Source organism: Sander vitreus, chromosome 8, assembly GCF_031162955.1.
Source record: "Sander vitreus isolate 19-12246 chromosome 8, sanVit1, whole genome shotgun sequence".
Classification (NCBI taxonomy): domain Eukaryota; kingdom Metazoa; phylum Chordata; class Actinopteri; order Perciformes; family Percidae; genus Sander; species Sander vitreus.
In genome coordinates this window covers 30,173,735-30,200,405 of record NC_135862.1, presented here as the reverse complement: position 1 = coordinate 30,200,405, position 26,671 = coordinate 30,173,735, and the positions used below count along the sequence as shown (strand labels likewise).

General features: G+C 45.6%; 1 pseudogene; it reads right to left on the bottom strand.

Moving 5' to 3' along the window:
* Nucleotides 1-12,528: 12,528 nt before the first annotated feature.
* On the bottom strand, nt 12,529-21,190 carry LOC144522585 (synaptotagmin-2-like; annotated as a pseudogene).
* Between the last annotated feature and the right edge of the window lie 5,481 nt (nt 21,191-26,671).

Genomic DNA, 26,671 nt, shown 5'->3' with positions numbered 1-26,671 from the left:
AGTGAAGTTGCAGGTGTGGAAAGCTCACTCAAAACAATAGGGAAATGTGTAAATTCACTAAATGCACTTCAGTCAGACAACTCACATTTGAAATGTTTATTATAACAGCAGAACATTGAGTTTGGCGGCCAGATTCCGAGCTCATCACTCCCCGCAGTTTGGGTTTACGTGAGATATTGGGGAGTGATGATAAAGTAGCTTCCCCCAGGCCGGAGTCTGCAGGTGAATGTTGGGGTGGTGGTGGAGCTAACAGCAGGCAACAATACAGGTGAAGGGCAGCAGCAGCATTGACAAGGCAGAGATGGGGAAATTGTGCAGCTTAAATAGACCGCCAAATTGAGGGGGTGTGTTCGGTAAAAAAAAATCCTATGAAAAATCGAGGAAGGGATGAAGTGACCCTGCCCGGGGGAAGCCCGGGGCCCCCGTCTGGAGCCAGGCCCAGATGGAGGGCTCGTCAGCAAGCGCCTGCCCGAAAAAGCTATGTGGCGGACATCTCTCCATCCCATAGGCCCACCACCTCTTGGAGGAACCGCTGGGGTCGGGTGTGCTGCCACATGGGTGGCAGTGAAGGTCAGGGGCCTCGACGGACCAGACCCGGGCAGCAGAGGCTGGCTCTGGGGACGTGGAATGTCACCTCTCTGTGGGGGAAGGAGCCGGAACTTGTGCGGGAGGTGGAGCGCTACCGGTTAGATCTGGTGGGGCTTCACGCACAGTCTTGGTTCTGGAACCATACTCCTGGATAGGGGTTGGACTCTTTTCTTCTCCGGAGTTGCCCAGGGTGTGAGGCGCCGGGCGGGTGTGGGGATACTCACAAGCCCCCGGCTGAGCGCCGCTACGTTGGAGTTTAACCCGGTGGACGAGAGGGTCGCCTCCCTACGCCTGCGGGTTGTGGGGGGAAAAACTCTGACTGTTGTTTGTGCATATGCACCAAACAAGAGTTCAGAGTATTCGGCCTTCTTGGAGACCTTGAGTGGAGTCCTGCATGGGGCTCCAGTCGGGGACTCCATAGTTCTGCTGGGGGGACTTCAACGCGCACGTGCAATGATGGAGACACATGGAGAGGCGTGATTGGGAGGAACGGCCTCCCTGATCTAAACCAGAGTGGTTGTTTGTTGTTGGACTTCTGTGCTAGTCATGGATTGTCTATAACGAACACCATGTTCGAACATAGGGATGCTCATAAGTGTACTTGGTACCAGAGCACCCTAGGCCAAAGGTCAATGATCGATTTTATAATCGTTTCATCTGATCTGAGGCCGTATGTTTTGGACACTCGGGTGAAGAGAGGGGCGGAGCTGTCAACCGATCACCATCTGGTGGTGAGTTGGGTCAGGGGGTGGGGGAAGACTCTGACAGACCTGGTAAGCCCAAACGGGTAGTGCGGGTAAATTGGGAACGTCTGAGGAGGCCCCTGTCCGACAGACTTTCAACTCACACCTCCGGCGGAGCTTTTCGTGCATCCCTGTGGAGGCTGGGGGCATTGAACCCGAGTGGACAATGTTCAAAGTTTCCATTGCTGAAGCTGCGGTGAGGAGCTGTGGTCTTAGGGTCTTAGGTGCCTCAAGGGGCGGTAACTCCACGAACACCGTGGTGGACACCGGTGGTCAGGGAAGCCGTCCGATTGAAGAAGGAGTCTTTCCGGGATATGTTATCCCAGACGACTCCGGAGGCAGTTGCAAGGTACCGAAGGGCTCGAAGGGCTGCAGCCTCTGCCGTGAAAGAGGCAAAGCAGCGTGTGTGGGAGAAGTTCGGAGAAGACATGGAGAAGGACTTTCGGTCGGCACCAAGGTGCTTCTGAAAACCGTTCGCCACCTCAGGAGGGGGGAAGCGGGGAACCATCCAAGCTGTGTACAGTAAGGATGGGACGCTGTTGACCTCAACTGAGGAGGTAATAGGGCGGTGGAAGGAGCACTTTGAGGAACTCCTAAACCGACTAATACGCCCCTCTATGGTAGAGGCAGAGCTGGAGGATGAGGGGGGATTGGCATCAATTTCCCTGGTGGAGGTTGCTGAGGTAGTTAAACAACTCCACAGTGGCAAAGCCCCAGGAATTGATGAGATCCGTCCAGAAATGCTTAAAGCTCTGGGTGTGGAGGGGTTGTCTTGGCTGACACGCCTCTTCAACATTGCGTGGAAGTCTGGGACGGTGCCTATGGAGTGGCAGACCGGGGTGGTGGTTCCCTTTAAAAAAGGGGGGACCAGAGGGTGTGTGCCAATTACAGGGGTATCACACTTCTCAGCCTCCCGGTAAAGTCTACTCCAAGGTGCTGGAAAGGAGGGTTCGGTCGATAGTCGAATCTCAGGTTGAAGAGGAACAATGCGGATTCCGCCCTGGTCGTGGAACAACGGACCAGATCTTTACTCTCGCAAGGATCCTGGAGGGAGCCTGGGAGTATGCCCAACCAGTCTACATGTGTTTTGTGGATCTGGAGAAGGCGTATGACCGGGTGCCCCGGGAGATACTGTGGGAGGTGCTGCGGGAGTACGGGGTGAGGGGGTCCCTTCTCAGGGCCATCCACCTCTGTACGACCAAAGCGAGAGCTGTGTCCGGGTTCTCGGCAGTAAGTCGGACTCGTTTCAGGTGAGAGTTGGCCTCCGCCAGGGCTGCGCTTGTCACCAATCCTGTTTGTAGTATTTATGGACAGGATATCGAGGCGTAGTCGGGGTGGAGAGGGGTTGCAGTTCGGTGGGCTGGGGATCTCATCGCTGCTTTTTGCAGATGATGTGGTCCTGATGGCATCATCGGCCTGTGACCTTCAGCACTCACTGGATCGGTTCGCAGCCGAGTGTGAAGCGGCTGGGATGAGGATCAGCACCTCTAAATCGGAGGCCATGGTTCTCAGCAGGAAACCGATGGAGTGCCTTCTCCAGGTAGGGAATGAGTCCTTACCCCAAGTGAAGGAGTTCAAGTACCTTGGGGGTCTTGTTCGCGAGTGAGGGGACAATGGAGCGGGAGATTGGTCGGAGAATCGGCACAGCAGGTGCGGTATTACATTCAATTTATCGCACCGTTAGACGAAAAGAGAGCTGAGCCAGAAGGCAAAGCTCTCAATCTACCGGTCAGTTTTTTGTTCCTACCCTCACCTATGGTCATGAAGGCTGGGTCATGACCGAAAGAACAAGATCCAGGGTACAAGTGGCCGAAATGGGTTTCCTCAGGAGGGTAGCTGGCGTCTCCCTTAGAGATAGGGTGAGAAGCTTAGTTATCCGTGAGGAGCTCGGAGTAGAGCCGCTGCCCCTTTGCGTCGAAAGGAGCCAGTTGAGGTGGTTCGGGCATCTGGTAAGGATGCCCCCTGGGCGCCTCCCTAGGGAGGTGTTCCCGGCACGTCCAGCTGGGAGGAGGCCTCGGGGGAGACCCAGGACTAGGTGGAGGGATTATATCTCTAACCTGGCCTGGGAACGCCTCGGGATCCCCCAGTCGGAGCTGGTTAATGTGGCCCGGGAAAGGGAAGTTTGGGGTCCCCTGCTGGAGCTGCTACCCCCGCGACCCGATACCGGATAAGCGGATGAAGATGGATGGATGGATGGATGGTGTTCGGTAAATGATACGGGGAGTGAGGCATGTCATGTGTGTGTATGCAGTTCAGCTTGAGTTGGCTGCCTGAACTAGCTCGCAGGAGTCGCCTCATTTTAGTCAGACAACTCACGTTTGAAATGTTTATTATAACAGCGGAACATTGAGATTGCTGACCAGACTCTGACCTCATCACTTCCTGCAGTATGGGTTTACATGAGAGATTGGGGAGTGATGATAAGTAGCTTCCCCCCAAAACTGCATAGATCAAATGCTGGCGCTACTTATGAGAGGACCTTCTATGTGTGGGCCTGGCACCAGCCGTCATAAGGCAATACCCCATGAGCTCCGCGGCTACAGGAAGAATATGCTATCTAGTGAAACTGCTATGGGCCTGGCACCAGCCGCTCTGAGGCCATTCCCCATGAGCTCCGCGGCCACAGGAGGAATATGCTATTTAGTGAAACTGCTATGTGTGGGCCTGGCACCAGCCGCCGTGAGGCCATTCCATATGAGCTCAGCCGCCGCAGGAGGAATATGCTATCTAGAGAAATGGCATTGCCTCTGTAAGCACATTACAGTTATGCTAAGATGAATGAATACTCTTACCCAGCAAACCACCTGATATGCAATAATAGAATAAACAGCAAACCAGGTATACATATAATTAATGCTTGTTGGGGTGCAGGAGCTCCTCTTCTGCATGACAAGATCTTCTTGTGGAGCTCTGTCTTGCTTGGAGCAGCTTGGAGGAAAACCAGGATCTCGTCACTGGTTGCAACCATCAATGATGGACAGGGGAGCCGACCAATGGGTCTGGGAGCGATGATGCAGGCATTTCATCATGTAGGAAAGAGGACGTAGTAGTCAGTTTTAGCAATGATAATCTGTGTACATGCATTCTTCTATAGTTAGATCAGCGAAGATGAAAGCGGATGAAAAAAGGCAGGGAGATGCCCAAGACACCGTTGCACAGATGGTAGCCACTGTCATACCTCTGAGGAGGGCTGAGGGTGCTGATAACCCTCTCGTGGAGTGTGCCCGGATGCCACTCCCTTTACACTAAAAGCCTGGGTAATAACTGGTGAGACAGCCGCTGTTTCGAAAGAGTTAGTGAGAGTGAGTTTTAAAAAGTGATCGAACAGCTGCTCCGCCTGATGTCTGCTGTGCTTAAAACATGAGATAACTGAGATAACGCGCGCACTGGGCAAACTCGGTGAGATGATTATTCCCCTTCTCTGTTATGAGGCAAGGAAGAAACCCTCAAGGTAAGAAATTCTCGGCCGAAAATAGTTTATTTTGACTTTTGGCATGAACGAAGGATTTGGCTGTAAAGTAGCCGTGCTCCTGTCCTCTCTAATAGAAAAGTAGGACGGTAAGGCCGACAGCGCACATACAGTAAGTCACTCACTCTCCTAGCCAACGTCAAGGCTATGAGGAGCGCTGTTGTCAGGAACAACATTCTGAGAGAGATTTGTGTCAGAGGCTTAAAAGGGGAACCCCCAAGCCCAGAGCACTGGGATTAAATTAGGGTGACCAGACGTCCCCGGTTTCAGTGACCTGTCCCCGGCTGGAGCTGTCCCCAGAAATGTCCCCGGTTTTCACTGTGACTGACAGACCCGAAATTGGAATGAAAGAAAGAAAACATTGACCAAACGTATAGTCGCGCTGACTCGCGCACCCTACACACGCAGGCTCTAGACTAGGGTTGGGTACCGAAACCCGGTTCCACTATGGATCAAACGGTAGTATTCAGGCCGGATTAGAACGCAAATTTCAGTTCCTCATTTCGGTTCCGACTGAACTATTTCCCCTCTGTCGCTCCGGACAGCGGCAGACTCTTTTTTTCTTTCTCCCTTTACTACCCAGTGGCGCACGTGCCCGCTCGCGGTGTGAAGCGTGTGTCCGCGCTATTCTCGGACATGCACTCTACTATCACTGATGTTGTTAGCTGATAGACTGCTTTTTGTACACGCTCCGAAACGGACGTAAATATATCACACTTTCTCTGTGGTCTACTGTTAGCAAGCTATCGTAAATGTAGGCTACTTTTAAAATGCCATATTTTCCCTCTGGGCTCACCGAAACAGACGTAAAGGCATATTAACCGTTCACTGCACGTGCTCTCTAGTAAACATATTACACTTGCTCTGCTAGTCTATCGTTCAGGACAAGACCCTGTGGCTTGGTGGTGAGACATCCGCCCCAAATTGTCTCCCCTTTCAAACTTATACCTGTGTGTACAGGCCTCTTGGACACCATCTGAGAGAGCTTTCTCCTGTGCATGACATGCCATAAGTAAGGAGAGGTGTGTTTCTTGCCAGAGAAGGCAAATATGGTAATTTTTCTGCAAAAGAACTGCTAAAGTTTGAAGCTGGTTGACATACCAACTCAAGAACATTTATTTTGTTGTTACTTGTTAAAAGTGTAACTGTTATTTGTTAACTTATTGTAGTTATGTGTTAGGTGACTTAGGTTTACTTATTATATATTTAAGTACTTTAAAACGTTAATATATTGTTAAACTTAAATAATTTTCAATAAAAAAAATAACTCGGTTTAGGAATCAGTTAGGAATCGGAATCGTTTTAAAGTACCGGTTCAGCATCGGAATCGTAAAAATTCAAACGGTACCCAACCCTACTCAAAACACCCAGAGCAAGTGCTGCTCAGAGCTCAGAGATGTTCTAGAATGCCCATATTTTACGTTGCTAAAATTACTGTTTATTGACATGGAGTCTGGTGGGTTTAGCGAACGCAATTTCGCGGACTTTTTATGTTTAAAAAAAGGATCTTACTCTTTAACAGAAAGGTCCACCTCCTTAGAAATCCTTTCCTTAATGTTGTCAGACACTTAATATAGAATATTAATCTGAGCCTGTCAGTGGCTCAACGAGCACTTTTATGAACGTAAATACAAGCTGGACAATTGACGTCCTGTTAACTTACATTGTAGCTTGTTTCGCCTTTGCCGACTGCAGCGATCTCGTTTAATACTGGACCAATGTAAAAGGAAAATATTTCCTCAATATTTTCCTCAATAATTTTAATAGTATCCGATACTCAATGAACTGTTGCAGAAACAAATTCAAACTCTTCACTCAACACATGCATCGGTACAACAAGCGGTTCCCGGGTAATCCGGTTTTGAAATTGCAAAAAAATTTGTACATAGTCTCCAACTTTGGGCCAAAATTATAATGTATTCTCATGTAAACTATTTATGTCAGCACAGACATTTTTGTAAATTGCTTAGCCAGTGTATCCCACCATAATGGTTATTATATTGTCAGATTCCAGACAATCCCACTTACTTATATATACCCACTTACAAATATGAATATATATTTCTACTTTTGTGCTTCTTAGTGACATTAATGCAAAAACATGAAGAAAAAACCATTCAACCTGTGTGTGCATGGTTAAAATTCTGAAGTGCAAAATAGTTCAGGGTACAGCACAAATATTTCCATCCATAGATAAGAATAATCAAGTCTAACCTCTGAATTTCTTTTCAAAGTGCACCAGATTGATCAGGGGCAGTTCCATATTGAATTACACCCAGGGCGAGACCCCCTTTGTGCCCCAGTGCAGCTCCATGTCTAGTGACGCCCCTGGGGCAGTGTCCCCGTTTTAAGTTTTACAAAAATAAAAACATTACAGGTAATGTTTTTTAAAACAGGTCTGTTTTGGAGGTATTTGGAGGCTTCTGAGCTGAAAATGTCCCTGGATTTTGTCTCAGAAATCTGGTCACCTTAGATTAAATCCCATAAAGGTGCTAGAGAACACACAGCAGGTTTCTGTCGTCTGATCCCCAGCAAACACTTTACTAAGGGATGTGCAAAACCCATCTCTCTTCAGAGTCTTTGTCGCATGACGAAAAAGGCTGTAACATACGCTTTAAAAACTTAGCCAAATCATTATCCAGCAGTGTCTGAGGGTAGGTTAACACGAGAGGCAGAGGTGGTGTCTGAGCCTTTCTCTACACACCAGCGCTGGAAAGCTGACTGCCATTAAGCGTAACATGCTGAATGAATAAGGCCGCTAGTCATTCTGTGACTTAAGATCCGTGTATTCACATACCGCATATTGGCTCACACAGTGGGCTCTGCTTTTACAGATCAACATACCCGATTTAACCACAGGGTGGAGCTGTTGCCTAAGTATTGCAACAAGACACCCTAACCTCTCCAAGCGCTCTGGCTTATCACTGCGGGGTGGGAGATCGCACAGTCCAGCTGTAACAGTGCGTCCCTGTGCCATATGGCAGCTGTCATGATGATGATGTCTTTGAATCCCACTTTAAGTACAGTGGTTGCTTTCTGTTCACTCATATATGTTGCTACATGCTAAGGAACAGTCTTTTTAAATTACTCCTAACACAGAGATGCTCACAAGTCTCTGAGCTAGAGTCCGAGTCAAGTCTCAAGTCTTTGAGCTAGAGTCCACATATTTTACATTCAGCGCTTCTTTTGTTTGGGCCTTGTTGCATGAAGTTTTAAAAGTCATGCTTATAATGAATGAAACAGCAGCTGCTGGCGTGGTCAAAATATTTTTCTCACTTGTGGCCGCTGGCAGCAAATATGTTAAGGTAGGTTAAAGGTTATGCTGGGAGGGGAATAACATTCCCCTCATCAGACATTCCCTAAAAATAAACATAGTTCACAAGTCCTGCATTTTGAGTCTGAGTCGATTCTAAAGTCTTTTGAGGACGAGTCTCAAGTCAAGTCTCCAGTCATTGTGCGCAACTTAAAGGGTAACTTAGATTTTTTCAAACTGGACCCTATTTTCCTATGTTTTTGTGTCTACGTGACTGACAATCTTTGACATTGGTCCAGTATAAAGCAAGACCGCTGCTGTCGGCAGTCAGCTAAACAATCTACAATGTAAGTTATTGAACATTATATACAACATTATGAAAATGATTTCTAAGGAGGTTGACCTTTCTGTTAGAGTAAGATCCTTATTTTAAACATTAAAACATCCGTGAAATTGCGTTCGCTAGAGCCACCAGATTCCATGTTAATAAACAGTAATTTTAGCATTGTAAAATACACTTCATTCAAAATTAAACTATGAAAAGCCGTTTCGGTACATCTTACCACTTTTCCAACTATCACAACTCTAGTTTTGGTCGAAATAAACACAAATATGAACATGAAAATATGTTGGCTCTATACACACGGAAAAATATAGTTTTTTTAAATGGTGGCTAACGCTTGCGATCTCAGAGCTGTTTCTGGTTAAACAAAAAGGTCTTAAAGAGGTTTTTAAAATGCATATCTCTGTAGGGATCCTTTCCATAATGTTGTCACACACTTAGAATAATAATCTGAGCATGTCTGTGGCAGAAACAGCACTTTTAGAAGACGTAATTGACGATGCAAATTTGACCTATAGGATTACATTGCAGCCTGTTCTGCGGCTGCAGGTCACAGCATCTCACTTAAAACTGGACCAATTGGGAAGATTGTTATTCCCATCGTCAACAGAGGAAAATAGGGTCAAGGTTGAAAAAAAAGGAGCAAGTGCAACTCCAGTCCGAATCTCAAACTCGAGTCCCCATCTCTGCTTCAACACTCCTAACTCATAGTGATCCCCAAAATAATCAACATCAGCAGCAGAACATAAGTGGTTAAAATGGTCCTGCAAATGGCTAGCAGATTCCACATTAGTCAGCTTATCACCTTTTTCCTAGCTCCTGAATTTCTGACGATAAGCTTCAGGGACCAACTCGTACGCTTTGAAAACAGCAGCTTTTACCTTAGCATATCTCAAAAAATCAGTAGCACTTAACGCCAAGCAAATATGGGGTTTCATTTTGGTGAGTAGGCTACGTTTTGAATTTCTGTTTGCAATGTTTACAGCCTACTTTCTGTTTACACTTGCCATCTGAGGAAAATGTGTTAATATCTGTGTATATATGGGGCATAGCCCACACTGCTGCACCACTGGGCCCCACATGGGTGGCCCACACATGCCCCGCATTTCACGATGGTAATGGGGCCCACAGTGGGCTGCCCAGTTGGGGCCCTTTTTTGCCCACAGTAGGCACACATAGGCAACACAAGGACATGTTTGCTTGGCTGTCTTAGCAAAAGACTTAGCTAATGTTGTCTATGGATGTATGAGACCGCTATCCGAATCAAGGTCACCTGCCAGACCTTCCTCCACAGTGCGGCACATGCAAATAGACCAAAACACAACACATTAAGACAACACATGCAAATAGACCAAAACACAACACATTAAGAACACACATGCAAATAGCCCACAACACAACACATTAAGAAAACACATCCAAATAGACCACAACACATTAAGAAAACACGTGCAAATAGACCATAATGCAACAGAAGTGTTTCCAGGGGACACTTTTAGGTGACACACACACACACACACACACACACACACACACACACACACACATTTAAACGTGTCCCCTGGAAACAGTTGGTCTATTTGCATGTGTTTTTCTAAGTAGCAGTGCAACAGCAGTGGTCTGCTGGCTAGTCCACACAGCATTTGGGGAGTGGAGAAAAACGTGTTCTGGTTAATTGGCATTTCTTTAAACCAATCACAATCATCATGGGCAGCGCTCGGCACAAACGCAATAACGGTGCCTCTGCAAAATAGCCTCGGGAAGGAATTTGTTTTGGTGGAACGTGCTTATTCAAAAGTTGTCTTAGTTGTGCAACAGAAAACTCAGATTGGACAGATAGTCTAGCTAGCTGTCTGGATTTACCCTGCAGAGATCTGAGGAGCAGTTAACCATAGTCTTCATAAATCAAACAGAGTTCAGAATGGCAACACACAGAAAGCGGAAGGTGAGGGACATTTGACCAAAAATGAGGGAGATCTGGTGGACCTTACGGCAGCACCGGAGCAATCCCGGAATTGAAAAGTCATCGATTTAGGGGGCTTTCACACCTGAAAGTCCGAACCAAGGTCTGGACCGAGGTTCATGTCTTTGCATATGATCCGCAAAGTTTTGGTTTCACAGTGCAGTTATGAAAGCGCACTAAAGACCTATATGTGACAAAACTACGTCCTGTTGCCGTCACATACGTGAACTGCGTCTCCCGACAGTTGTAACTGATTGGTTTGTAGACAGGCTTCCCTGTCTTCTCGTATCCTATCTCTGTGTCTGAGTTTTTCCAGCTGACCGCTGCTCTCCCCGTGCTGCTGCAGCTCTTTTTGTTTTGTCGCCTTGTTGAGAAGCAAGACACGGGAGCTTTACTTGGGGTTTGAGGAGCTGTAGCATTTATTCAGAGACAAACTGAAGTCTACACTGTACATTTACTACCACTTAGCAAGTAAACTGCTGATATATTCCCTGCTCTGATAGCAGCTGCTCTGACTCTGAGCGCTGACACCGTTACCCTCTCTCACGTACACACTAAGCACTGAGCTATCCCGGTCTTATAACACAAAGATAGTATGCCAGAGCTTCCTGTATTTGGGCCAAATGTCCGAACCATTCAAAAAATGCTTTCACACTAGAAACAAACCAGACCATGGTTCAGTTTGATCCGGACCTCTTTTGGTCTGACCCAATTTCGTCTGTTTGGTCCGGACCGTGGTATGGGGGAGGTTTCACACCTGTAATTTTGGTTCGGATCAAACTGAAAAGTCCGAAAGTCAGGACCAAATGAGGTAGGTGTGAAAGCCCCCTTAGACTATCATGATACAGACCTATGGCCCATAAACTGTAAACCGATCATATTTATTTGCAAATAATACGCGCGCACACACACACACACACACACACACACACACACACACACACACACACTCACACAATGCGGTGCTACAACCACATCAATCTTGAAAGCACACACACACACACACACACACACACACACACACACACACACACATATACACACACACACACACACACACACACACACACACACACACACATAGTGCGTGGCACTATCTTTGTGGGGACCCATCATTGACATAATGCATTCCCTAGCCCCTTACCCTAACCTTAACCATCACAACTAAATGCCTAACCTTAACCCTTACCCTAACCATAACCTAATTCTATCCCTAATCCTACAACCAAGTCTTAACCCTCAAACAGCCCTTTACAGTTGCGGGGTCCAGCATTTTGGCCCCACAAAGCTGTCCAGACCCCAAGTATACTGGACTCCTGGTTTTTGGACCCCACGGATATAGTTAAACAAGAACACACACACACACACACACACACACACACACACACACACATTTTAATAAAAACCCAAAAAGCAAAGACAGGATGAGGCAACAGTTAGTGGAGGGCCCTAGAGGTTGGAGGCATGGATGTTTAATAGGACCAGTCGACAGGGTTTGTGAAGGTGAGTTCAAAAGTACAATACGTAGGTTTTCTGCTTTCACAAACAAAATAAACTGTTAAACCAACAGATGGCAGCAGAGGCCAGTAATAAAAACAAATGGAGGAAAACACTATCACTGTGGTGCACCCTTTTGTATACAGACTATGGGTGCACCCAGTGAGAGAGTCTCTAAACGCAAAAACACCTTTCAGACCAAACCTAAATAAACACATAAAATGAGATGTTAATCTAACTGTGTGAGCAGGGCGTTCCTGAAAAAGAGGGCGTTGCTACTTGCATAATGCATGAATATTGTGTTTTGCTTTTACCACAGTGAGGCTACTTATCCTTGGTAAGATTTTCTGTTGAAATGTATTTCTTTTTCTAAGATAATTTATAATTTACCACACATTCAGAGTTGAAACATAAAGCTTTAATAATGCAGAATAAACTGAGTTTTTAAAGCAAAAGAACAGCACATCTTAAATATAAATGTAACAGCAACACAAAGTTGCATGTAGTGGGTGCAAAACTAAATTAATTTTCATCAGAAATCATGAGTGCAAATGTCAGTACTTTAGAGCTTTGTCAATGTGATGAGATTTAAAGCTAAAAAGATGTCATTGAACAAGTAGACTGAGTAACCCAAATTTTCAGTAGGGCAGTCACTTAGCTATCCTGATTGAGGTGTCAGGAGAGAGAGAAGTCCATGTTTGGGTCTGCAGCTAAGCAGATGCAAATTCCTCTACAGCCTGATACACAGGCACCACAGCTTGGCATCCAGGAAGTGCAGGAGAGCATTCATGAGATGTTATTCAGATCAGTAGGCCATGCCACTTTGCTATTGGCTGGCGGATTGAGCGCATCATTAAGCTCCAGTGCTTGTCTTCTGAACTCTTCTCCTTCCCCACAGTCAACTGTCCAATCAGATGTTTGGTTGATTTCTTAGTCGTGTGAGTCTCATACACATAAACCAATATTTTACACTGCTCCAGAGGAAATTCTGGCAGGGAGAACATGAGGATCTCATTGAAGACAGTCACCAGGCAGCGGGCCACTGCAGAGGTTTTTTGGTACCTCACCTTGCTCTGGTTGCACTGCACACTGATCCTGGCATACAGGGCTAACAGGTACAACACAGAGAAGGCAAATTAGAAACTGTATGTTATACAGTTAGGACATATAGGACAGGTGCATGTTTATGGCTTTATTTTTTGTTTTTTTTAAGGTGTTTGTTATCTACCTGCATCTGAGCATATTTCAGTGGGGCCCGTTTTGACCTTTAGCAGTCCAACCTCAAGCCTCTGACAAGTGGGAAGAATCTTCAAAGACAGAAGCACCTCTCCGACAATATCCTATCCAGAAAGTGGGAAGACACTTCAGCACATAATGTGTCTATAGCAGGGGTCTTCAACGCTTTTTAAACCAAGGACCCCTTAACTGAAAGAGAAACGGAGCAGGGAGCCCCTACTACATTGCAAAAAAATGTATTACATTGTATATAAATTAAGTTGCATATTAAATTGGGTCTACAATAACATGTAGGACGGCCTGAAGCCTTTATAAATACCCTTTGGCATAGAATATTAAGCTATTAAAATAATAATTGTTGACATGATTTTCTAAATCATGTTTTAATGTTAATATCTGTGGATGGCTATCTTAGTGACTACCTTACCTATAGGCCAGTGCGCTTATGATCAATGGGTTGTTTCACATATAGGCTGATATACTGTATATTTACTAATAATATGTTGGATTCATGGTAACGCATTTTAATTTTCTTGGAAACTTATTAACAACAATAATTTGGTGGGCCCCCTGCAGTAACTCTGAGGACCCCCTAGGGGTCCCGGACCCCCTGTTGAAGATCTCTGGTCTATAGTATATAAAAAATATGGTTGTTAAAGTAAAAACGTATGGCTATTTACAATAAGCCAAGGAGTAGACAGTCTCACATGTGTAATTGTTTTCACTTCAACCATTTTTTGTTGTTCCAGAGTTTTGTAGTTATGGTGATAATAAATTCTACATACAGTACATCCTGGTTCTAAACTGACATAAGTTCGGAAAACTTAAATTGATTTAGGGCATAATAGTTTATTATTTAGTTTTTCTTCCAGTTTTATAATCATGTTAACATACTCTAGTCTACATTACCTTCTTCTTAAACATGGGATGTGTAAGAATGGCATTCTTTAATTAACCTCAACTGTAAGATGAGGAAAAACATTCCTGTTTGAATACATGATGTATTACTGTACCTTCTGGGGTATCTTCAGATCTTCTTGTAGCTCCAGATGGTAGGAGATGTTGAGCTGCCCTAGAGGTACCCTCACCTCTCCTTATACTGTGTGTCTGGAGAATATATCAAAGTCCCTCACCTGAAATGCACACAGACAGATGCCAGACAGTTTACTTCCAGAATCACAAAACATTCCATTCTCTCTGCTTAGGTCTTATTTCTTCAACTGACAAAATAACGTCCTATGATTTGAGAGATACTGAGAAACGGGGTCTGTGTACTGCAGGACCTCTATCCTGAGGTTGATGTGATGAAGCTCCTTATCCTCTTGCAGAATACAGCTGAACTGGTCTTCATTTAAAGGGTTACAGCTGCCCTTTACAATGCGAGTCCACCACTCCTGCAGCACTGTCCACAGGACAGATGCAGTCCCTTCGCCCTAAGAGGGACACAGCAGTAATCCATAACACTTTTATACAGTACCGAGGTACAGCTCCAAGGCTTTAAATAATAACCTGAAGACATGTATTTACAAAGTGGGCCTGCAAAGCCTAAAAGGAGAAAAGAAAAGGTGTATATTTCGCTTGTAAGAAGATGCAGTAGTTTGTGTTACCATATACAATGGTTTTGTATGTGGTAACTATTAACTAATGAAGACAAAATTACCTCCTCATCAGTGCAGTCATCCAATTCCACTCCCTCTGAATCTGCCCACATGAGTCTTAGATTAACAAATGGCTGGAGCCTGCACACCTGGCTTTGCTCCAGAAGCCCCTCCACCTGCAGGATGGTTACCACCAGCTGGGACTACAGCTGGTCATAGTAGATGGAAAACCGTAGAGACCCATTGACCTGGTAAAAGAGGCTGTGTTAGGAAAGACACCAAAGATCACTGCTGATATTGCTTGAAAAGATGAAATGCACTCTGCTTTCTTTAAAAAGTATAATATGTGGGATTTTCCAAAAAAAACAAATGCATAGAATCATACAAAACGTATCCCTCTCAATCATCACTTATGACCCAGTAGAAGTGTTTGACGTTGTCTGTATCTGTGTGCGGGACATTAATGGGTGCCAACAAAGATCCTTTCGTAACCCTGAGCCAATAACAGTGGCAGGGTGTGCAGCCTGTTCTCATTCCCAATACGGCCACTTTGTTACGCCCATCGACGTCCGATACCGACGGAATCACCACACTTTTTTGCGTTAAGGTGCCTTTTTTTTATTTCCTTCTGCTAACAAACAACGGAAAATGCCTAAAAGCTGCTGTGTGGTGGGATGCACTGCCAACAAGGTCAAGACTCCTTAAATAAGTTTCAATAAGTTGCCGAACCCAACAAACTGAGCCTTTAGGACAAAAGTGGATACAGGCAATAAGACGTGAGGCATCAGCTGGAAGTCTGGGAGTACTGTGGATAAATCAGAAAGCTATGCAGTATTATGTTTACAAGTGCCTTAGCTTGCTAAGACATCGTTAACATTAGCTTACTAACAGCTAACTTGACCTCTCTGGTAGACATAAGTTGCTGAAATAATACTTTCAAAAACCACCTTAATGTGATAGTAAATAAATTTATGGAAAAAGGGCCATTGTATGGCATCTATTCCCTGACTCTTCCTCTAGTGCCACCATGACTTTGACATTTTTGGTTTTAAGTTTGTTGAAAGGACTAGATGTTCCAATTTCAATTCCATTTGCACCACTTCAGATTTCTTGAAGGATCGCTGCTATAAGCCTTAACTAGCGGGACACATCGTCAGTTGTGTACCACAGCATCACAGGGTGTTTCGGCCAATTATCACAATACACCCTCTGCTGAGGCAGGCCCACTACAGGTTGATAAATCCTGGGTGTGTGTCCCATGGTTAGCTGTTCGCCTAAGCTGATGCCCGTATGATCAGCTCCATTGCCATGACAAATGCTAGAGGGGAAATTGTGCAGCCTGCCATGATGCCGATCTCCAGATGCTGCCAGGTAGTGGTGTTGTTCTCAGATGTAACATAGAACTGTAGATCCTGAAAGTAGCTCTTGACCAAGCCTGTGATGTGGTTTGGTTCGCCAAAGTAGCTAAAAGCCACCCACAAGATCCTGTGAGGGACTGATTTAAGGGCCCGGGATGTTCTTGTAGAGCCTATATGGGATACCATTGGGCCCAGGTGCTGATGCTGATCTCGCCTGCTTCACCCGTCTTCACCACTTTGCTCCATGTGGGGGCCTTATGTCCATTGGGTGTTCAGGAGAATGAATTGCTGGTATGTCGTCGATGGTGACTGGCTCATGCCTTGGTAATCCCTTTACGTTTTCTCTAGTCCAGCACCATCATCTGGCCAAAATTTGAATCTGTCTAACACTTTACTTTATGACTAATACTTAGTACTTATACAAAGCTAATGACATTTCCATCAGCCTCAGGTTTACTTTCTGTTTGGTGATAATTAGTAAATGTTAGCATGCTACAAACTGACATGGTCCATCCATCCATCTTCGTCCGCTTATCCGGGGTCGGGTCGCGGGGGCAGCAGCTCCAGCAGGGGACCCCAAACTTCCCTTTCCCGAGCCACATTAACCAGCTCTGACTGGGGGATCCACGAGGCGTTCCCAGGCCAGGTTGGAGATATAATCCCTCCACCTAGTCCTGGGTCTTCCCCGAGGCCTCCTCCCAGCTGGACGTGCCTGGAACACCTCCCTAGGGAGGCGCCCAGGGGGCATCCTTACCAGATGCCCGAACCACCTCAACTGGCTCCTTTCGACGCAAAGGAGTAGCAGCTCTACTCCGAGCTCCTCATAGTTGACTGAGCTTCTCACCCTATCTCTAAGGGAGACACCAGACACTCTCCTGAGGAAACCCATTTTGGCCGCTTGTACCCTGGATCTCGTTCTTTCGGTCATGACCCAGCCTTCATGACCATAGGTGAGGGTAGGAACGAAATTTGACCGGTAGATCGAGAGCTTTGCCTTCTGGCTCAGCTCTCGTTTCGTCACAACGGTGCGATAAATTAAATGTAATACCGCACCCGCTGCGCCGATTCTCCGACCAATCTCCCGTTGCATTGTCCCCTCACTCGCGAACAAGACCCCAAGGTACTTGAACTCCTTCACTTTGGGTAAGGACTCATTCCCTACCTGGAGTAGGCACTCCATCGGTTTCCTGCTGAGAACCATGGCCTCAGATTTAGAGGTCCTGATCCTCATCCTAGTCGCTTCACACTCGGCTGCGAACCGATCCAGTGAGCGCTGAAGGTCGCTGGCCGATGATGCCATCAGGACCACATCATCTGCAAAGAGCAGCGATGAGATCCCCAGCCCACCGAACTGCAACCCCTCCCCACCCCGACTATGCCTCAATATCCTGTCCATAAATATTACAAACAGGATTGGTGATAAAGCGCAGCCCTGGCGGAGGCCAACCGTCAACTGAAACGAGTCCGACTTACTGCCAAGAACCCGGACACAGCTCTCGCTTTGGTTGTACAGAGATTGGATGGCCCTGAGAAGGGACCCCCTCACCCCATACTCCCGCAGCACCTCCCACAGTATCTCCCGGGGGACCCTGTCATACACCTTTCAGCATTTCTGGACGGATCTCATCAATCCCTGGGGCTTTGCCACTGTGGAGTTGTTTGACTACCTCAGCAACTTCCACCAGGGAAATTGACGACAATCCCCCATCATCCTCCAGCTCTGCCTCTGACATAGAGGGCGTATTAGTTGGATTTAGGAGTTCCTCAAAGTGCTCCTTCCACCGCCCTATTACCTCCTCAGTTGAGGTCAACAGTGTCCCATCCTTACTGTACACAGCTTGGAGGTGGCAAACGGTTTTCCAGAAGCACCTTGGTGCCGACCGAAAGTCCTTCTCCATGTCTTCTCCGAACTTCTCCCACACCCGCTGCGTTGCCTCTTTCACGGCAGAGGCTGCAGCTCTTCAGGCCCTTCGGTTCCTTGCAACTGCCTCTGGTGTCCTCCGGGATAACATATCCCGGAAAGACGGCTTCCCTGTCCACCACAGTGTTTGTGGGTTATCGCCCCTTGAGGCACCTAAGACCCTAAAACCACAGCTCCTTGCCGCAGCTTCAGCAATGGAAATTTTGAACATTGTCCACTCGGATTCAATTTCCCAGCTACCACAGGGATGCACGAAAAGCTCCGCCAGAGGTGTGAGTTGAAAGTCTGTCGGACAGGGGCCTCCTCCAGACGTTCCCAATTTACCCACACTACCAGTTTGGGCTTACCAGGTCTGTCCAGAGTCGTCCCCCACCCCCTGACCCGGTTGACAGCTCTGCCCCTCTCTTCCAAAACATAGATCAGATGAAATAATTATAAAATCGATCATTGACCTTTGGCCTAGGGTGCTCTGGTACCAAGTACACTTATGAGCATCCCTATGTTCAAACATGGTGTTTGTTATAGACAATCCATGACTAGCACAGAAGTCCAACAACAAACAACCACTCGGATTTAGATCAGGGAGGCCGTTCCTCCCAATCACGCCTCTCCATGTGTCTCCATCATTGCCCACTGCGGGTTGAAGTCCCCCAGCAGAACTATGGAGTCCCCTCCTGGAGCCCCATGCAGGACTCCATTCAAGGTCTCCAAAAAGGCTGAATACTCCGAGCTTTTGGTTGGTGCATATGCACAAACAACAGTCAGAGTTTTCCCCCCCACAACCCGCCGGCGTAGGGAGGCAACCCTCTCGTCCAATGGGGTGAACTCCAACGTAGCGGCACTCAGCCGGGGGCTTGTGAGTATCCCCACACCCACCCGGCCCCTCACATCCTGGGCAACTCCGGAGAAGAAAAGAGTCCAACCCCTATCCAGGAGTATGGTTCCAGAACCAAGATCTAATTGGTAGTGCTCCACCTCCCGCACAAGTTCCGGCTCCTTCCCCCACAGAGAGGTGACGTTCTACGTCCCCAGAGCCAGCCTCTGCCGCCCGGATCTGGTCCGGCAAGGCCCCGGACCTTCACTGCCACCCGTGTGGCAGCGCACCCGCCCCCAGCGGTTCCTCCCACAGGTGGTGGGCCCATGGGTTGGAGAGGGAGGTGCCACGTTGCTTTTTCGGGCTGTGCCGAACCGGGCTCTGTGGCAAACCCGGCCACCAGGCGCTCGCTGACGAGCCATCCATCTGGGCCTGGCTCTAGACGGGGGCCCCGGGCTTCCTCCGGGTAGGGTAACTTCACCTCTTCCTCGATGACTCATTGGGGTTTATGAACCATTCTTTGTCTGGCCCCTCACCTGAAACCACTTTGCCAAGGGAGACCCTACCAGGACCACAAGCTCCAGACAACACAGCCCTCAGGTTCATAGGGACACACAAACCTCTCCACCACGATAACGTGATGGTTCCCGGAGAGGCACAAACTGAGATGGTGAACCTGGTAATTATTACCTGCTGAACATTAGCATCTTAGTATTGTCATTGTAAACATGCTAATGTTAGAGTTTAGCTTGATGGAAATCTTGCAGTACAGCATACTCCAAAAACTACATATACCTCCCTTACAAAACAATGAGTCAGATATAGGTTGCCTACATTTTTATGGCCGATACTAACTGAGTAAAATATAGTTGTAAGGGAGCCTTGAGTGCTTTTGAAGATAAAGAGTTCATAAGCCAATAGATGAAGAGAATAAACAGAAAGACAATTGTTGGCAGATTGATACATGACAACAGGATTAAACAGTAATATACCACATTTCTAATGTTGGCCTGCTCTCCCATATCTCTGTCTGCCTGACTGGATCCTGAGGAGGGAACAAGGCTTGAGACAGACAACGACTCAGCCTGTGGACCTCTGTGCTGACTTCCTCCACCTGGGGAGCATGCAGACATGAACACCATTTCTATTAGTAGTGTTTTTATTTACAACTACAGCACCTCCAGCTTTTATTTGACTTGGGACAAGTCCCACTCTCCTTTGTTTAAACAAGTTAATCTTAATCTTTATGTACATAGACAAGGTTGTCTATTTGGAGCATCTCCACAGACTACAGGGTCTGAGCAAAATAATGGATTGATCTCACGAGATAAAATAATAGGGCTGCTAAACTTGATTCTTAGTTTTGTTTGCAGTTGTCATACCTGAAAATGTCCTGCATTTCTCTAAATACTCTCACATAGGGTTAGGTATCTTCTCTACCATACTTAATACAGGTTTGTTTTGCAAATTGTCCATAATTCTTTAACTACGAACTATAGCTTTAAGCCGCTTACACATGATAAGCGATTTGCGGTAGGGTGGAAAGTGCAGCGCAGGTATTTGTCATCAAGGGTGGCAAGGAAGCTATTTCCTCGTTGCTAGGTAACGACAGGCTGTTACCTCACTGGTTGCAACTAGGTTGAAGTTGAAATAATTTGAACGGCAAATACGAAAGTGCTGCGTGACGCCAGGCATAGTTGGGCACAACCGCATAGTTGGGCACAACCGCCCTTTCCCCATAGGAAATCAATGGATTGGCCGGTGCAAAGTGCTTTTGCCGCCTATCATGTGTAGGCAGCTTTAGCCGCACAGAGCCCTAGAACCTCAGACATCTATAGATTTGTTAAGAAATCTGGTCATTGTTAAAATTGTACAGCATGGGTACTGCTTTGAACTCTGGGCCACCTGATACAATAGCGTGGCCACATATACAGTATGTATAATATAAGGTCATAAGAAAGTAAGTTTAAATTAAATCGTTTGTTTTATCCGCACCTCTCAACACCATTTCCTCTTACCCTAGTACTTGGAGCTCCTGAGAAGTTTCCTGCTCTTCGTGACTTTTTCTTCTAAGTACAGCAGCTCACTGTTCACTGCAGTGCAAACCAGACAAGTTTGCATTAGGTTTTATTTACTTTTCCCTGCAGACACCCAGCATCAGCAATATGTGCTGTACTGTTTGGTATTGTAATCTAATCTACTCACCAGTATCTTGCCGGGTGTATGTGATGTGTGTCTGTGTGCAACATCTGAAGGCCTGCCATGCCAAGACACCCAGCACAAGCAGAAGAAGAGTGACCGAGATTCCCAGGATGCAGTACTTGACCATGTTGGAGAATGGCATACTCAGGTCTCCAGCAGCCGACAGCAGCCCCGCCGGGGCTGGATAGTCCATCAGTGGAACCATTACTCTCAAACTCCATGTGGCCTTTACATACCTCTGCAACACAGGAAGACGAACCATGTAATGGGAATACTGTAGTAGATTATAGAAGTTTGAAGGCACATAACAGCTCCTCCTCACGCTGCAAAACTAAAGGGGATCGTGCTTTCTCTGTCAGCTCCCAGCTTTGGAACAGCCTCCCGTCCAATAGTAAGTCATGTTCTACGACTGAAAACTTGAAATCTAATTCAAAGACCCATTTTATCCCCCATGCTTTTAGCGATGTCTGAGGCTGCCTTGCTTCTGTCAAGCCACCTCCTGGTCGGTCCTTTTATTCCCTATACTGCTTTTAAGCTATGGCTGATTTAATTCACTCTTCTAACTTTGTTCTTTTTTGACATTGGTTTTACCATGCAAGTTGTTTTATGATGTTGTGTTTGTTATGTACTTTTTTATGTATGTAGCCTTCTGTTGTATTTATGTATCACGGCATACTTCACCCCATCTGCCCTGGTTGCAAAGCACTTTGGGTCCACTTGCTGTTTTAAATGTGCTGTATAAATAAAGATGACTTGACTTGACATAATGGACCCATTGGCAGCCATATTGGAGGTTCAGCCATAGGGCAGCACCAATATCACAACAGCAGTGGTGGAAGTATTTAGACCCTTTACTTAAGTAAAAGTACTAAAACCAAGAAAAAGCCCTGCATTGAAAACGCAGTAAAAGTAAAAGTATGTAAATTTCATCAGGAAAATGTAAAATGTAATGTAATGTAAATGTAAAGTACTGTACTGTGCGAGGGTGCGTTGTCATCGCGGTGCGTCGTCATCGCGGCCGTATCTGCGTGCGCCCCTCACTGGTGTATCTGCGTGCGCTCCTCGCGTGCGTGGTGGGGACCTCGTCGCGGGAGGGCGTACCTGCATAGGGGGGGCGTGTGTCGGTACATTATTTAGATGTGTGAAGGTGTTAAAAACGTGGTGTTGGACCTATGATTAACGGCTAAAAAGCTAGGGGTAAGTTTATGTAGGCAATTCGTCATAAAGGGTGTGGTTTATGTGCTTTAAAAGCCTTTGTTTCATGCAATCTGGTCACTTTTTCTCCACTCGTTTTTTAGCTAGCTAGCTAGCTAGCTAGCTCGTTTTTCTCTACAGCTGTTTCTCAACAATCAACGGTGCTTTTTCTTTTTAATTCTTTTGGTGAAAGAAGGAGGAATCGTCTTTCAGTCATGTCTACAGTGGGTAAGTAGATTTAAAAAGCAAATGTCCTGTTTAAACCTATTCTAAGATAAGTCAATCAAACATTCATGAATTAAAAAGTTTATTTTTTGTTATCTAGTTTTGTTCATTAGGTAATTCCACAAGGAGTAATGTTGCTTAGATTTGATGATACACTTATTCCGCAAGGTAAAAACATTGATATAGTACAACCCATTTCAGTATAATTTGATTGTGTGGCTATGGTTGTATTTTCATGCATTTTCTTGTGTTGTTTTTCATTTAAAAAAAAAGATGTGGAGGCTCCATTGACGGATCAAATACCCTGTTTCTTAAATCAACCTGGGTATCTATTGGGAAATATAAAGCTTCATCATCCTGAGCGCAATAAGAAAGTTGAAAACAGGTATTTTGTGGCCTGATTATCTATTCCAGCATGTAGACTTATTAATGTTTAAATTTATCCGTGTGGTTTTTTAGTTAGCTAATATTCTAATCGTTGTTTGTGTGCAGGCCGTCTAACCCTCAAGAACAAAGGGTCCGGACGGGGGATGGCATTTCACTAGAACACTGCACATCCGTTGGCTGCGGGGGCGGTCACACCTGAGGTCATGGTGTTACATTCCCCACAGCGTGGCTCTGTTGCCTTTGTTCTATACAAAGGGGGAAGGCGTTAGAGACCCCCAAGAGAGCTGATGAGAACCAGACAGCAGACACCTTTTTACCTCGGAGAGAGGTGTTAAACAGCCAAGACACCAATGTGTTGAATACGGCCCCCGGTATCCATCAGAGGCCACCAACAGAGGTATGTGGATGATAGGAAGGAAGTCTGGACATGTTTGATGATTGAGGAGGTGGGGTTGCTGTTGGGTATGTGCGGTGGTTGGGTGAAGGGCTGTAGTTGTGTGTGTGTGTGTGTGTGTGTGTGTTGCATTATTTAAACATATATGTCATTAACCCTCCCAGACAATCCTTGCCGGAGTAGAAGAACAAGTACAAGGAGCAGGATCTGAAGACCCACTTCTATCAGAGGCATCGCATGCATTGTTCCCCCCGAATCAGGACGAATGGCTGTGGGATCACGATAATGACGTAGGTGATTTAAACTGTTGTGCGAGCCTATTTGAATACATCTGTAGACTGGAGAATGAGAGCATTGAAGACAACTGTATACCAGACACACCCACCATACATAATCAACTTGGTTCATTGACCCACTGTAACTGCGTCAGATAAACGGTGTGACAAGGTTGATATCACAGTAGCCAACCCCGTAAATAGATTAGATGTTGATAATCAACCAGAGCTTAGTTATATCACTAAGAATCTTTTTGAGGCAAAACAAGGCGTATTCAGACATCTCAATACAGTGGCTTCAGTAGGTAGCATACAGAGACAACATCACCATCCAACACGCTCTTAACAGAGGTGAAAAGGCCTTTGGCCCATTCTTTGTCGACGGGTACTGTGCCGCCACAAACACTTGTTATGAGTTTAACGGGTGCTTCTTCCACGGCTGTGGTAAGTGCTATGGTTAGGCCGAAATCAACCCTATCACAAGAAGAAAAAAAAAACACATGGCAAGTTACTCAGAGAGTTCCATGACAGAGTGTCAGCGCTAGAGACTGTTTATGGGCTAACGGTTGTGGTGAAGTGGGAATGTGAATGGAAAAGCGAGGTGTGCAATGATCCAGATGTTAAGGGTTTCATGTCAACATATGAAAAGCCAGAACGTCTCAACCCTCAAGAAGCCCTCTTTGGTGGCCGAACGAATGCATTGAAGGTGTATCACAAGGCAGAAGGTGATGAGAAAATCAAATACTATGATATATATATATATATATATATATATATATATATATATATATATATATATATATATATATATTTCACTATATTGTGAAATGTACTGTGGCTCCCCCTAGAGTCCTGTATCATCCAGTTCTCCCCTATTGCTGTCACGGTAAACTGATGTTCCCGCTGTGTGGTGCCTGTGCCGATCAGTTGAATCAGACAGTCTGCTGTGACTACAATGACAGTGAGAGACAAATGTCTGACGTATGGGTATCGTTTGAATTACTGAAAGCCCTGGAGAAAGGGTACAAACTAGTCACCATCGCAGAGTTGTGGCATTTTCCAGAAAAAGCAGGAGTCTTCCGGATATCCAGGGCATATACAGACGGAAGATGAGAAACAAAAGTACATAGAAGACTACTATGTCCACGAGGGTATACGTCTTGACCCTGCCAAAATAACCGTTAACAAGGCAGTCAGAAGTCTTAATAAGCTCTTGCTTAACAGCCTCTGGGGTCGGTTTGCGATGCGTAACAATATGACGTCTGCTTAGCTCATAACAGACTTCACACAACTCATGTTCAGCGATGCTATTGACGTTCGGCACTTCTCATTTATTTCACCAGAGGTCGCTATTGTGCAGTGTAAAAGATGTGAATGTTTTTATTGGGGATATGACTAGTGCCTATGCGCGCATGGAGTTATATGATTTGCTGGATAAGCTGCAAGACAAGATTCTCTATTGTGACACGGACAGCATTATCTTCACAACCAAAAAAGATGAGTGGGTCCCCCCCTCTAGGGCCATATCTTGGCGAGTTGACAGACGCGCAGGTCTGTGGCGCTCCTACAGATGACTATATAACAGAGTTTGTTTCTGGGGGGCCAAAATGCTATGCTTATCGAACAGCTCAAGGACATACCCAGGTAAAGTGCAAAGGCGTAACCCTCAATACAAAAAAACGCCCAAGTGGTTACACATGAGTCATTAATAGGTTTGGTACAGGCTTTTGTGACCAATCGGCAGTCCACAGACCATCTGACGACTAGTGCATTCACCATAAAACGTGACAAAAAACAGTTTCATCTCAAAAACGACACGGTGACCAAGAAAGTAAAGGTCATATACAATAAACGCTGCATACTCAGTGACTACACAACCCTCCCTTATGGCTACTAATAATATCTATAATAATCAACTGATTGCAGGATTTGATGGCCGGCTTCAACATCCGTTCAGCACAGTTATTAGTGGACCATCGAATTGTGGAAAAACTTATTTTGTCAAAGATCTCATTGAAAATTCAGCAACAGTAATATCGCACATGATCGATAACATAGTATACGTTTATTCATGCTGGCAACCAATATACGATCAGTTACTTAAAACAGTGAATATAAATTTTGTGGAAGGTATCCCTAATTCACTTTGCGACGACGCACTTCTTCCGCCTACTAAGAATAATCTGTTAGTAATTGATGACCTTATGAGCCAAGCATGTGGTAATTTAGAGCTACAGAACGTGTTCACAAAGTATGTCCACCACAGAAACCTCAGCTGTGTGTATTTAGTGCAGAATCTGTTTATTCAAGGCAAGGCCAGTCGTACAATCACTTTGAACACAAACTATATCATATTATTTAAAAATCCTAGAGACCAGATTCAGATGAGTTTATTAGGTCGCCAAATGTTCCCTGGAAATAGTAAAAGAAATTTAGAGGTGTTTAACAATGCCACAAGCTCAATTTATGGCTATCTCATGATAGATTATAAATCAAGAACTCCAGATAATTTGCGGCTCAGAACTGCTCTAATATCATCCCAGCAGGTTGTATACGTCCCAAGGAAACAGAAGGTGTAATAATGTCAGTCCGTATGCAACGCAATTTCACACTGCTGGACCTACTTCATAAGGCAGCACCCCGAGCTAGAGGCGTTATTGTGCGCAACGCTAGTCCAGATTTTATTAATGCACTGTGTGAGATAGCTCAGAACGTATTAAGAGGCAATATACCGCTATCTATCAGTCAGTACAAGTTGTTGAAAAAGAAGAAGAAGGTTATCAGATTAATTGCGGATAAAAAAGTCAAACATTTAAAGAAAAAAAAGACCATTACTCAAACAGGCGGGTTTCTATTGCCTCTATTGGGGGCGGCAATCCTGTTCATCGCTAGTCTCATTAATAGGAACTGATATGGAACACACGCAGAAAATGTTTCTGGTGCCTCAGCAACAATTAGCAGCATTACAGCAGCGTCAAACCTCAGACACGCAAAACGTCTCTTTGTGGCAGTCTGTCCAGAATGAATTGGACCGATCCATGAGTGATATATTGAATCAGTCTGACATTGATGTATATGAAAAAGCCAAAAAATATTCAAGTGTTTTACAGAAGTATTTAACCCTGGTAAAACAGGGTGAGCGGGAGAAAAATATAATTACATTATCCCTACCCAGCGATGCCTCAAATGCTGATGCCTCAACGGCTGAGTC